This window comes from Dendrobates tinctorius, unplaced genomic scaffold (genome assembly GCF_039654945.1).
Source record: "Dendrobates tinctorius isolate UK_male_01 unplaced genomic scaffold, ASM3965494v1 ptg000356l, whole genome shotgun sequence".
Lineage (NCBI taxonomy): Eukaryota > Metazoa > Chordata > Amphibia > Anura > Dendrobatidae > Dendrobates > Dendrobates tinctorius.
The window spans coordinates 521,322-534,608 of NW_027362022.1; the positions used below are offsets into that span (position 1 = coordinate 521,322).

A 13,287-nucleotide genomic window follows, 5' to 3' on the forward strand; every position below is an offset into this window, starting at 1 on the left:
GAAAAGTCATAGTAATGAGAAACTGTGGAGGAATGTGTCTGTGGGATAATAACATGATCATGTTACTAAAAGTGTTTATTTCATATTCTTCCTTCAACAGGAGTGAACTCTAAGTTACCTTTATTCCTAATGTATTAATTTAGTTCTATAATTATTGTCTGATGCATTCATGAGAATTTATGTTTTGTATTAAGGAAGAATTCTGTTTATTTTAATTGTATTTGTGGGTTTTATACAATAAAAATTGCCCCTATGTACAAGAGTATAACTACTATAATACTGCTCCTATGTACAAGAATATAACTACTATAATACTACCACTATGTACAAGAATATAACTACTATAATACTGCCCCCTATGTACAAGAATATAACTACTATAATACTGCTCCTATGTACAAGAATATAACTACTATAATACTGCCTCCTATGTACAAGAATATAACTACTATAATACTGCCCCCTATGTGCAAGAATATAACTACTATAATACTGCCTCCTATGTACAAGAATATAACTACTATAATACTGCCTCCTATGTACAAGAATATAACTACTATAATACTGCCCCTATGTACAAGAATATAACTACTATAATACTGCCCCTATATACAAGAATATAACTACTATAATACTGCCCCTATGTACAAGAATATAACTACTATAATACTGCTCCTATGTACAAGAATATAACTACTATAATACTGCCCCTATGTACAAGAATATAACTACTATAATACTGCCCCTATATACAAGAATATAACTACTATAATACTGCCCCTATGTACAAGAATATAACTACTATAATACTGCTCCTATTTACAAGACTATAACTACTATAATACTGCTCCTATGTACAAGAATATGACTACTATAATACTGCTCCTACATACAAGAACATATCTACTATAATACTGCTCCTATGTACAAGAATATAACTACTATAATACTGCCCCTATGTACAAGAACATATCTACTATAATACTGCTCCTATTTACAAGAATATAACTACTATAATACTGCTCCTATGTACAAGAATATAACTACTATAATACTGCTCCTATATGCAAGAATATAACTACTATAATACTGCCCCTATGTACAAGAATATAACTACTATAATACTGCTCCTATATACAAGAATATAACCACTATAATACTGCTCCTATGTACAAGAATATAACTACTATAATACTGCTCCTATGTACAAGAATATAACTACTATAATACTGCTCCTATGTACAAGATTATAACTACTATAATACTGCTCCCTATGTACAAGAATATAACTACTATAATACTGCTCCTATGTACAAGAATATAACTACTATAATACTGCTCCTATATGCAAGAATATAACTACTATAATACTGCCCCTATGTACAAGAATATAACTACTATAATACTGCTCCTAAGTACAAGAATATAACTACTATAATACTGCTCCCTATGTACAAGAATATAACTACTATAATACTGCCCCCTATATACAAGTATATAACTACTATAATACTGCCCCCTATGTTTAAGAATATAACTACTATAATACTGCACCTATATACAAGAATATAACTACTATAATACTGCTCCTATGTACAAGAATATAACTACTATAATACTGCCCCCTATATACAAGAATATAACTACTATAATACTGCCCCCTATGTATAAGAATATAACTACTATAATACTGCACCTATGTACAAGAATATAACTACTATAATACTGCACCTATGTACAAGAATATAACTACTATAATACTGCCCCTATGTATAAGAATATAACTATTATAATACTGCCCCCTATATACAAGAATATAACTACTATAATACTGCACCTATGTACAAGAATATAACTACTATAATACTGCCCCTATGTATAAGAATATAACTACTATAATACTGCTCCTATGTACAAGAATATAACTACTATAATACTGCCCCCTATATACAAGAATATAACTACTATAATACTGCACCTATGTACAAGAATATAACTACTATAATACTGCCCCTATGTATAAGAATATAACTACTATAATACTGCACCTATGTACAAGAATATAACTACTATAATACTGCCCCTATATACAAGAATATAACTACTATAATACTGCCCCTATGTACAAGAATATAACTACTATAATACTGCTCCTATGTACAAGAATATAACTACTATAATACTGCCACTATGTACAAGAATATAACTACTATAATACTGCTCCCTATGTACAAGAATATAACTACTATAATACTGCCCCTATGTACAAGAATACAACTACTATAATACTGTCCCCTATATACAAGAATATAACTACTATAATACTGCCCCTATATACAAGAATATAACTACTATAATACTGCTCCTATGTTCAAGAATATAACTACTATAATACTGCCCCTATGTACAAGAATATAACTACTATAATACTGCCCCTATATACAAGAATATAACTACTATAATACTGCCCCTATGTACAAGAATATAACTACTATAATACTGCTCCTATGTTCAAGAATATAACTACTATAATACTGCCCCTATGTACAAGAATATAACTACTATAATACTGCCCCTATATACAAGAATATAACTACTATTAGGGTACGTGCACACGCTGCGGATTCCGCTGCGGATTAATCCGCACGGATTTTGCAAAAACCGCAGATAATCCGCAGGTCCAAAGACCTGCGGATTATCTGCGGTTTTGCCTGCGGTTTGGTCCTGCGGATTCACTATCTCCACAATGGTGGAGATAGGAACCCGCAGCGGTTTCCGCAGAAAGAATTGACATGCAATTCTTTCTGCGGATTCAAAACCGCAGCAAATCCGCGCGGTTTTTTCCGCAGCGTCGGCACAGCGTTTTTTTTTTGCCATTCAAATGAATGGTACTGTACACCGCAGCTAAAACTGCTGAGTGTCCGCAGCGGCCAAAACCGCTGCGTGTCCGCAGCGGAATCCGCAGCGTGTGCACACAGCCTAATACTGCCCCTATGTACAAGAATATAACTACTATAATACTGCTCCTATTTACAAGAATATAACTACTATAATACTGCTCCTATATACAAGAACATATCTACTATAATACTGCTCCTATGTACAAGAATATAACTACTATAATACTGCCCCTATGTACAAGAACATATCTACTATAATACTGCTCCTATTTACAAGAATATAACTACTATAATACTGCTCCTATGTACAAGAATATAACTACTATAATACTGCTCCTAAGTACAAGAATATAACTACTATAATACTGCTCCCTATGTACAAGAATATAACTACTATAATACTGCCCCCTATATACAAGAATATAACTACTATAATACTGCCCCTATGTATAAGAATATAACTACTATAATACTGCACCTATGTACAAGAATATAACTACTATAATACTGCTCCCTATGTACAAGAATATAACTACTATAATACTGCCCCCTATATACAAGAATATAACTACTATAATACTGCCCCCTATGTATAAGAATATAACTACTATAATACTGCACCTATGTACAAGAATATAACTACTATAATACTGCACCTATGTACAAGAATATAACTACTATAATACTGCCCCTATGTATAAGAATATAACTATTATAATACTGCCCCCTATATACAAGAATATAACTACTATAATACTGCACCTATGTACAAGAATATAACTACTATAATACTGCCCCTATGTATAAGAATATAACTACTATAATACTGCCCCTATGTACAAGAATATAACTACTATAATACTGCCCCCTATGTACAAGAATGTAACTACTATAATACTGCCCCCTATGTACAAGAATATAACTACTATAATACTGCCCCCTATGTACAAGAATGTAACTACTATAATACTGCCACTATGTACAAGAATATAACTACTATAATACTGCCCCCTATGTACAAGAATATAACTACTATAATACTGCTCCTATGTACAAGAATATAACTACTATAATACTGCCCCCTATGTACAAGAATGTAACTACTATAATACTGCCCCCTATGTACAAGAATATAACTACTATAATACTGCCCCCTATGTACAAGAATGTAACTACTATAATACTGCCCCCTATGTACAAGAATATAACTACTATAATACTGCCCCCTATGTACAAGAATGTAACTACTATAATACTGCCACTATGTACAAGAATATAACTACTATAATACTGCCCCCTATGTACAAGAATATAACTACTATAATACTGCTCCTATGTACAAGAATATAACTACTATAATACTGCCCCCTATATACAAGAATGTAACTACTATAATACTGCCCCCTATGTACAAGAATATAACTACTATAATACTGCCCCCTATGTACAAGAATGTAACTACTATAATACTGCCCCCTATGTACAAGAATATAACTACTATAATACTGCCCCCTATGTACAAGAATGTAACTACTATAATACTGCCACTATGTACAAGAATATAACTACTATAATACTGCCCCCTATATACAAGAATGTAACTACTATAATACTGCCCCCTATGTACAAGAATATAACTACTATAATACTGCCCCCTATGTACAAGAATGTAACTACTATAATACTGCCCCCTATGTACAAGAATATAACTACTATAATACTGCCCCCTATGTACAAGAATGTAACTACTATAATACTGCCACTATGTACAAGAATATAACTACTATAATACTGCCCCCTATGTACAAGAATATAACTACTATAATACTGCTCCTATGTACAAGAATATAACTACTATAATACTGCCCCCTATGTACAAGAATGTAACTACTATAATACTGCCCCCTATGTACAAGAATATAACTACTATAATACTGCTCCTATGTACAAGAATATAACTACTATAATACTGCCCCTATGTACAAGAATACAACTACTATAATACTGTCCCCTATATACAAGAATATAACTACTATGATACTGCCCCTATATACAAGAATATAACTACTATAATACTGCTCCTATGTTCAAGAATATAACTACTATAATACTGCCTCCTAGCTGTGAGGTTGTGTGTCAGTGGTTCTCCTGATGTCTGGAGCAAGCCCAGGGAGGGGCCACCCTGGGCGGGGAAGCTCCCCAGGCAAGGCCCAGGCTTCCCGTCCTACACTGGGACTAGCCTCCCAGGCTTCTACCAATGGGAATGTTAATCCCAAAGCCACTGTGAGTCATAGAATCATAGAATCATAGAATCGTAGAGTTGGAAGGGACCTCCTGGGCCATCTGGTCCAACCCCCTGCTCAAAGCAGGATTCGCTAAATCATCCCAGTCAGATGTCTATCCAGCCTCTGTTTGAAGACTTCCATTGAAGGAGAACTCACCACTTCTCGTGGCAGCCTGTTCCACTCATTGATCACTCTAACTGTCAAAAAGTTTTTTCTAATATCTAATCTGTGTCTCCTCCCATTCAGTTTCATCCCATTGCTTCTAGTCTTTCCTTGTGCAAATGAGAATAAAGTTGATCCTTCTACAATGTGACAGCCCTTTAGATATTTGTAGACAGCTATTAAGTCTCCTCTCAGTCTTCTCTTTTGCAAACTAAACATTCCCAAATCCTGCAACCTTTCCTCATAAGACAGGGTTTGCAGACCGGTCACCATTCTGGTCGCTCTTTTCTGAACTTGCTCCAGTTTGTTGATGTCTTTTTTAAAATGTGGTGCCCAAAACTGGACACAATATTCCAGATGAGGTCTGACCAAAGAGGAGTAGAGGGAAATAATGACTTCACGTGATCTAGACTGTATGCTTCTGTTAATACATCCTAGAATTGCATTTGCCTTTTTTGCTGCTGCATCACACTGTTGACTCATATTCAGTCTGTGATCTATTAGTATACCCAAGTCTTTTTCACATGTGCTGTCACTTAGCCCTATTCCTCCCATTCTATATATGCTTTTTCCATTTTTATTGCCCAGATGTAGTACTTTGCATTTCTCCCTGTTAAAAACCATTCTGTTTGTTGCTGCCCACTTCTCCAGTTTATTTAAATCTTTTTGAATCCTCTCTCTCTCTTCTCTAGTATTAGCTATCCCTCCTAGCTTTGTGTCATCAGCAAATTTAATCAGTTTACCCTCAATTCCTTCATCTAAATCGTTGATAAAGATGTTGAACAATACAGGGCCCAGGACAGAGCCCTGTGGTACCCCACTTGAGACATTCTTCCAACTGGATGTGCAGCCATTTACGACCACTCTTTGGGTCCGATCACTAAGCCAGTTATGAATCCACCTAACAGTTGCCTTGTCCATTCCATACTTAATCATTTTTTCAATAAGGATTGTATGAGAGACTTTGTCAAATGCTTTGCTGAAGTCAAGATATACTATATCTACAGCATTTCCTTGATCCACCCAATCAGTGATTCCGTCATAGAAGGAAATTAAGTTAGTCTGACATGACTTATTAGTTACAAACCCATGCTGACTCTGTTTGATCACTTCATTCTTATCCAGGTACTGACATACATGTTGTTTAATAATTTGTTCAAAGATCTTTCCTGGTATAGAAGTCAGACTCACCGGCCTATAGTTGCCTGGGTCCACCTTCTTCCCCTTTTTGAAGATAGGAACAACATTTGCTCTTCTCCAGTCTTCTGGCATTTCTCCTGTTCTCCAAGAATTTTCAAAGATTATAGAGAGGGGTTCAAAAATTTCTTCCAGTGTCCAGAGACCAGTGAATGCAGCGAGTCAAAGCTGCAGCAGTTCTATGAAGGAGGAAACAGTTGTGAGTAAAGTTTTGGGAGGAAAACCTTCTCCAGTTCCAGCAAAGAAGCAAGAAGGTAAAGTGTTGGTGAGTGATGGAAACCAGCAGAACATGAAGTCTTGTAGCTCCCCAGTCAGTAAGCAGCTCCTGCCAGGTGCACAGGTGAGATCGGCCCCAGCTGTGCAGATCATCTCTGCTGCTTCCAGGCAGAGACGGACGTCTTTGGAAAGGCAGACAATGCAGGAGAACCTACAGCAGCATGGCAGTATGGCGCGGTCAGGACGCACACGGTCACAGTCAGGTGGCAGCGATAAACCTGCTGCGGAGCCTGCATCCAGCCAAGGGGCCACAAAACCATCCGTGGTGGACCCGCACAAGACTGTCTTCAAAACCCCTGTACCCGTGGTCAAGACTAAACCTGTGGGGCCGGTGCGTGCACCCGAGCTGCAGCTAGCGGATGAGATACCGGGACGTGTCCGAAAACTGGGTGAGTTACAGCAGCAAAAAAAAGCGCTGCAAATTGAGGTAGACTTCATCTATAGTCTAAAGACCGCTAATCCTGCCAGTAATGAGGCCTATGACCTGAGACTGAACACACTGGGTGTACAGCTGGCGAGTGTTGTGCAGGACACTGAATCTGTGCTGGAGAGCATGGGGCCCCTGGCAGAGACCTACAGGAACCGCGAGCGGTTCGCCTCCTATAAGCAGGACTGTGCTGTAGAGGCCAGGACCCCTGATGTTCACGACGGGACCCCCCAGCAGCGGACACGGCCAGTGTTACAGGCTGCCCGCTTCTGCTTCCAGGAGGGAAAACAGCTGCAGCAGCAGGCAGCTCAGTGTGAACAGGAGCATACACTTCAGACTGCAGCAGAGGCACCACAGGTCCCAGAGTGCCCCACACAGGAGCAGGACAGTGTATGTGAGACTGTTTGTGTTGATGAGGCCGAGGCAGCTCAGTGTGAACAGGAGCATACACTTCAGACTGCAGAGGAGGCACCACAGGTCCCAGAATGCCCCACACAGGAGCAGGACAGTGTATGTGAGACTGTTTGTGCTGATGAGGCTGAGGCTGAAGCACAGACTGTGGCTGGGGATGCTGTGCCCATGGGGTCGGGGGTTGGAGGGGTTTCACACTCTGTATTGGACGTCGCACTGTCTGATAATGATGCTGCTTATGATAATGTGCAGGATATGTGTGATTATCCCCCTTTGCCATCTAGTCCACAAGGTGTGACAGCCCCCCCTGCTGCAGGCCCTCTCCCTGTCAGTCAGCCCAGTGTGACCCGGCAGGTGCCCCCCAGGAATGCCTGGAGCCGCGGCGCCCCATCCTTCACTTCCAGCGCCAGGTATACCGGCCAGACATTCAAGCGCATTAATGTGGTGCGGTTTAAATACATAGGTGCCAAGGAGGATCTGCCACAACGCAGGTATGTGGTGAGAGAGCTGCTCTGCGGCGAGATGGGGTTTGTGGCAAATGAGATACTGGCGGTGTCTAATCTTCAGGACAGGCAGGGCTACGAGGTCAGCTTCAAGCTCATGTCTGACCTGGACAGATTCTGGGCCAATTACCCCAAGTTCAGAGATGCTGAGGGCTGGAATAAGTTTGTGTTGGTTCCTATCTCCAGGCCGGACACTGTCACAGTGAATATCACCTTCTGGAATGAGGCCGTTCCTCCACAGGACATCGAGGTGTGGCTCCGGAGACACTGTGACCTCGTCTCTGGACTCACCAAGGTCAGAGATGAGGATGGTATCTGGACAATGGGGTGGCGGGTCTTGGTAAAATTTCGGCAATGTGATAACATCACTGCCCACTTACCCAACTCCTTCTTCATTGGGAGGGAGAAGGGAAGGTGTTATTATCCCGGGCAACCCAGAAAGTGCTTCAAATGTGGTGGGAAAGGTCATCTGGCTAACGCCTGTACTGTGGTGAAGTGCAGTCTGTGTGGGGCAATCGGCCATGTCGCTGCAGACTGCCGGGACGTCAGGTGCAACCTCTGTGGTAGGATGGGCCACCCTCACAGGGACTGTCCAGACGCCTGGCACAACATCTGCAGAGTCTTCCCTGATGAGTTAGTGATGGCAGGGGCAGAGGCTCAGGAGGATGAGGATGTGGTGGCAGGGACACATGAGGAGGAGTGTTTAATGTCAGGAGAGATGCTGACCAGCTCAGATGCCCACCAGGAGTCCACTCAGGCAGCACCAGAGAAGCAGAGTGCAGAGGGGAACATGGAGGTCGTCCATCAGGCCCAGCAGCCTCAGATACCCCCCCTTCAGTATCACTGTCTGTATCTGATGACTGGAGCATTAATAATAATAAAAGGAAGAAAAAGAACACATCCTCCCGTAAACCTGAGGCAGAATATGACACTGGTCAGACTGCTAGTAAGAAGGTTCAGAATTCTGCAGGAGTGATGGTCGTGTCCAACAAGTATGGAGTTTTATCTGACTCCAATGGTGACGATTATGAGGAAGAGTTGAGGAAAGTTGATGCTGAGTGTGACAGGGACATAGAGGACCATCCCCCACCAAAGCGGAAGCCCTTATCTGTAGACCCTCAGGTAGAGTCTGACATGGACACCAGTGGTGGACAGAACATCTCTGACTCATGATGATGGCTATTACTCTGCTCTTTCTATATTGTGTTGTGATGGCGGGGTTCTCATTGACAGTGACCTCGAGCAATGTGAATAGCATTAAGCTGAGGAGAACTAGACACACGGTGTATGAACATCTCAAATATCTGGACACAGATGTCATCTTCCTGCAGGAGACACGACTGACATCTCTGGGGCTTATGAGAGAGGCTGAGAGGGAATGGCGGTCCGGTCCTTCTTTCTGGTCACTGGCTGTGGAGCCTTGCGCCGGGGTCGCTGTCCTGTTTAACACCAATGATGTGACTGTGCATAGGATGACGGAGGTGGTCATGGGAAGATGTCTGGTCCTGGAAGTCACTGTCCATGGGAGGCGACTCCGGCTTATTAACATCTATGGGCCACAGACAGTGACGGACAGGATCCAGCTGTTTAATGACGTCAAGCCTTACCTCTTCACTTCTCTTCCAGTGGTGATGGCGGGGGACTTTAATGCCATAATGACATCAGGTGACAGCTCCTCGGGCAGGGCAGTGACCAGGGACGGTAAGGTCCTACATAACGTTATAATGCAGGCAGGACTGACCGACTTTTCACACAGGGTGGGCGACAGCCAAAATTCACGTATTCATGTTCCAACAGGAGCAGTAGGATAGATTTTGCTTTTGTCAGTCCTACTGAGGCTGTCGGCGCCCTGAGTGAGAAGGTCGTCCCTTACTCTGATCACCTCGCCTTGTGCTTCTCTTTGGGTTCCTCTAACCGTCCGGACATTGGTAGAGGGTTGTGGAAGCTTAATTCCAGTCTCCTGGATGATGCCTATGTTCAGAGCCATGTTCACTCCCTTATCCAGCTTCATCTAGACAGGGTTGACTTCTATGACAACATGACCGACTGGTGGGAGGACGTCAAGGAGGATATCAGATCCCTCTTAAAGAGACTGTCAGTTAATAAAGGGAGGAATAAGTACAGCCAGTACCTAAAGCTGCGCAAAGAATTGGAGTCACTGTATTCGGCGGGCGGGGATGACAAAGTGAAGATCGACCGGCTGAAATCTGAGATAAAGCAGTATCAGTATAGCAGGTATACCTCCCTGGTTCTTGAACGGGATTATGGGTCCTTAGGGGCCCCTGATCCCTTTGAGAATTGCAGGGAGAGGGTGGCCAAAAAAATGGTCACGGGTCTCATTGACTCCCAGGGTGTATTGCAGGATTCACGGGAGGGTATCCTGGAGGTGGTGAGATCTTACTATGCTGACTTGTTTCAGAGGAAAGTTTTGGATAAAGATAAGATGGCTCAATTCTTGGAGGCAACTCCAGCGCCTGATACTAATGATCTGGACTTTTCTCCTTTGACAGCAGAATTAACGGTGGAAGAAGTTAAGGAGGCTATTGATAAGTTATATCTGAAGAAGGCACCAGGTCCAGATGGTATAACAGCAGAATTTTATAAGAAATTCAGAGACCTCCTGGCTCCAATTCTCGTGGATGTGTATAGAAATTGTCTAGAAAATCACCTGATGCCTCCATCCATGAGAGTGTCCTCGTTAATTCTGCTGTCTAAAGGTAAAGAGCCGAGTGACATCAAGAACTGGAGGCCGATTGCCCTCTTGAATGTGGACAGGAAGATTCTAGCAAAGATCCTATTTTCTAGATTAGTCTGTTTGTCCCCGGCACTGTTGGCAGGCTCTCAGTTTGGCACGGTAAAAGGGCGGAACATCTCTGGAGCAGTCATCTCGATACGAGAGATGTTTGAGAGATGTAAAGCTCTGCGGTGTGGGAGATATGTTGTTAGTCTGGACCAGGCTAAAGCCTTTGACAGGGTTGATCATGACTATCTGTGGGCCACTTTGTCAAAGTACGGTATTCCGGGACAATTTGTGAATTGGGTGAAGACGTTGTACAGAGAGGCGGTGAGCTTTCCTCTGATTAATGGTTGGCAGGGTGACACTTTTGGAGTTGGGGCGGGGGTGAGACAGGGTTGCCCAATGAGTCCGCTCCTGTATGTTTTTGCCCTAGACCCGTTTCTGAGGTCACTGCAGGAGTGCGATTTTCAGGGGGTGCCGGTCCCCCACTGCCCGCCTCTGAATGTTGTTGCCTATGCGGACGATGTGACGCTGGTGATCTCCAATCCTCGTGAGGTGCAGATGTTATCTGCGTCCATCAGAAGCTACTCAGAGGCCTCCGGGTCTCTGGTCAACCTTGAAAAGAGTCAAGCTCTGTGGACATTAGATACTGAGCCCAGCTTTGATCTGCCGCAGTTTTCCAAAGCCTCCACCCATATTAAGATCCTAGGGGTTAAATTTGGGAGGGATGATAATGCCACGCTAAATTGGGAGGAGAAATTGGAAACCGGAAATGCAAAGGTTCAGCGATGGAAGAACTGGAGGCTGACCTACAGAGAAAGGGTCACAATGTTGAAGACTTACCTGGTCCCCGTTTTCTTGTATGTCTCTGTCATTTTCCCTTTACCAGAATCTTTCTCAGCGAGGCTCTTCAGCCTGTTCTTCCAGCTCTTGTGGGGGAATAGGATGAACCTGATAAAGAGGGGAATAACATACCTACGGCGGAGAGAGGGTGGGCTGGATATGTTGAATCCAAGGGTTTTCTTTGACTCCTTGTTTCTAAAGGTGAATTTTGGGAACATGGACTCAAACAGTAGCTCCCTGTGGGTAAATAGTATCAGGTACTGGATATTGCCTTTTGCAGAATCTTGGGTGCGAGGCGGCAGTCTCAAGAGGAGGAGATGGACAGGTGACCACCTCCCCCAGTATCTGGACTATGGTCTGAAGTGTGTTAGGAGGTGGGGACTGGAGAGGTCTTACATGGAGAGCAGTACGAGAAGAGACCTGTATGCTCGTGTATGTAGGACTTTCTTCTACTCTCCACTAGCCCTGAGAGATTGTGTCACCACCACCCTGCAGGAAAGCCTTAGGTTCCTAAACGGGAAACGGCTTCCTCCTAAACTGTTTGATGTCACTTGGCTTTCACTGCATAGTCGGCTCTTTGTCAGAGGGAACCTGAAACATCTGTGTGTCTCTGATCGGAATTGTCCCCTTGGTTGTCAGCAGGAGGAAACTATGGAGCACTTTATATGTGATTGCTGGGGAGGGAGGAAGATCTGGGAGGAAGTGTCAGATAATCTAAAAATCCCCAGACTGCGGACTCTAAAGTATCCTGACATAATCTATGGTGTCCCCTCCACTGTTAGTAACATCAACAGAGAGACAATGTACATTATAATCAGTGTCATCAAATACTATCACTGGCACATGAGAACCCGGGTGTCATTGCACAATGAGCCGTTCGATCACACCGCTGCCGCCAATCAGGTTATGTCAGAACTCCGGTGGATAAAATCACTAGAAGTTGGAAGGAGTCCAAGAAACATAACGTTATGGAGAAACGTAAAATTCAGTTAGAAAATATGATAATGTTTTTTTTTTTTGTTTTTTTTTTGTTTTTTTTCCCTCTAACTTTCTTTTTCCATCCCCAGGTGTGGACACTTTAATTTATTGATGAATATGATCTGATTATTAGTGCTGTGTATATATTACCTAAGTGGTTTGTGTTTTGTAATACTGGATGATTTTTGTTTTATTATAATTGTATTTATGTTTGGGTTTTATAATAAAAATTGCCCCTATGTATAAGAATATAACTACTATAATACTGCTCCTATGTCCAAGACTATAACTACTATAATACTGCTCCTATGTACAAGAATATAACTACTATATTACTGCCCCTATGTACAAGAATATAACTACTATAATACTGCTCCTATGTACAAGAATATAACTACTATAATACAGCCCCCTATGTACAAGAATATAACTACTCTAATACTGCCCCCTATGTACAAGAATATAACTACTATAATACTGCTCCTATGTACAAGAATACAACTACTATAATACTGCCCCCTATGTACAAGAATACAACTACTATAATACTGCCCCTTATGTACAAGAA

At 41.9% G+C, this 13,287-nt stretch overlaps 1 protein-coding gene across 2 annotated transcripts in view; it reads right to left on the reverse strand.

Moving 5' to 3' along the window:
• LOC141075453 (N-acetyllactosaminide beta-1,3-N-acetylglucosaminyltransferase 2-like) overlaps nt 1-8,930 on the reverse strand; it is a 29,201-nt gene extending 20,271 nt beyond the window's left edge. The window contains exon 1 of one of the 2 annotated variants that reach the window (XM_073562516.1): nt 8,542-8,930. The gene's annotated coding sequence lies outside the window, so the exon portion shown is untranslated. Of the gene's footprint in view, nt 1-6,768; nt 6,871-8,541 lie in introns of those variants that run through there. The other variant, XM_073562515.1, reaches the window with a different exon arrangement.
• Between the last annotated feature and the right edge of the window lie 4,357 nt (nt 8,931-13,287).